The sequence below is a fragment of the Triticum aestivum genome, unplaced genomic scaffold (assembly GCF_018294505.1).
Source record: "Triticum aestivum cultivar Chinese Spring unplaced genomic scaffold, IWGSC CS RefSeq v2.1 scaffold38880, whole genome shotgun sequence".
Taxonomy (NCBI): Eukaryota; Viridiplantae; Streptophyta; class Magnoliopsida; order Poales; family Poaceae; genus Triticum; species Triticum aestivum.
In genome coordinates this window covers 23,439-25,262 of record NW_025226331.1, presented here as the reverse complement: position 1 = coordinate 25,262, position 1,824 = coordinate 23,439, and the positions used below count along the sequence as shown (strand labels likewise).

Genomic DNA, 1,824 nt, shown 5'->3' with positions numbered 1-1,824 from the left:
GTCACACCAATGCCTCTCATCTAGAGCATCAAAGACAATCTGGTTGTTCTGTCATAGCAAAGTCCACCCGAGAATTATGAAAAGTCGAGCGACATCATGAGACATTCTAGACAGAAATGGTGGTCGCGCCAGATGATAGGCTTGGCGGCAGCAAGGTAGTCATGCACGTTTGGAGCCCATGGATCGTGGCCATAGAGCCACGTGCCTGGAGCAGCTGGCTGGTGCGGCCTTTTGTTGGAGTGGTGCAGCCAACATCAGGAACAACTGTGGAGGCTCTCATGCGCTTCTTGGCAGAGAAGGAGCAACCAGTTGAATGTTTAGATTGCCACGGTGGTTCCCAGGCTTCCCTGTTGCACATCCGCTGCAATGAACCAGGGTAGAGCAGGTGCAGGAAGAGTTAGAGCAGAGGAGAGTGGTCCGACGAGATGCATAGAGGAGGCGAAGAGCCATCAATTTACTTTAAATTTCATGCAGAAAACCTGAAGCATAGTAGCGTAACTGAATATTCATTTATTGAAAAGCCATAAAACACAATAAGTTGACACATTTTATTGGATACTGTATCCAATTATTACAAAATGACGAGCACATTTTCGCAAGGAAATGGCACACCATCAAAACCCTTACTGGAAATATATGGAAAGGAATGGAACCCCGGGAGCTATCACACCTTTTCGATAGATGCAAAGAAACAAAAATAAGATTACACGGTACTGGACGGGACATGATGTCCAATTATTCAAGACAACAAGAACATTTCGACTATCTCGGCATGAAATCCCGGCGTATAGACTTTCTTATGCAATAGCTGCGGCAAATTCAACATCCTTGGTACATACACGATCGCATCCAGTTGTGCAATTCTCTATGACATCTTTCCCTTGTTCACCTACGATGACGGCATGGAAGATAGCTTGCATTAGAAACAATCATTTATAGACAACGAGCAGCAATAAGATAGTCAGATGCATGTAAGGATTTAATCTTACAAGTGTTTGTGGTGTTGCAGACGGAGGACATGCATCCCAACTTGCAAAACTCAATGACTTCTGCTTCGTTTGGGAAAACAAACCTCGTGTGTTTAAATATAATTCTTTGTGCTTGAGAGGAAAATAGAAGAATGGAAAGAATATATTTACAGTTTACCTGCTTCCGGGTAAAGATTGAAGCGATCACAAGGACTCACACACTTGTCAAGAATTTTGCAACCACACAACCTTGCACATGTTTTGCGAGAGGCACCCGTGACACGGCATGCGTTATAGCAGTTTCTTCCCGAGATGGAACAACAACAGCTCTTGGCTTCTACCTAGGCCTGCTGTATGACAAGAACTGTTATGACTACTCCCATAATCACACTCTTACGACTATTGGTTGCCATATTCTCCGTGTATGTTTACCTCACAAAACTTGCTGATGATCTAAGACTTGCATGCGCTCTATTTGAGATATGGCATACTGCACCTACATGCATCTCATAGCCACAAGGCAACCCTACAATGATGTGTATTATATTGGTGTTTGTCATCATGTGGAATTCACATCACATGATACACACATGCGTGTGTGTCCACTACGCTTAGAATTTTATGGCACATGCACTGGTTTTGAAACTTTAAAGCCCATGTGTATATATGTAATGGGATTAATCAAACACGGTTGGTGGGAATAACCACCCTTCTTCTCAACACTAGACCAATACTTAGTAAAGATTTGCTTGTTAGTTATTCGACTTGAGACTAATTAATTAATGAGATGCTAATTATTTTACCTTGTACTAATTCCTGATTAACAAAAAATGAACTACATGTGGAAAATATAGTA

At 42.2% G+C, this 1,824-nt stretch overlaps 1 long non-coding RNA gene across 1 annotated transcript; it reads right to left on the bottom strand.

Annotated features, from left to right (window-relative positions):
- Positions 1-490: 490 nt before the first annotated feature.
- On the bottom strand, positions 491-1,808 carry LOC123172584 (uncharacterized). The gene is made up of 3 exons (XR_006485645.1): positions 1,147-1,808; positions 990-1,049; positions 491-889 (listed from the first exon to the last, which is right to left on the bottom strand). It is a non-coding gene; the product is annotated as an uncharacterized lncRNA (long non-coding RNA).
- Positions 1,809-1,824: the final 16 nt, after the last annotated feature.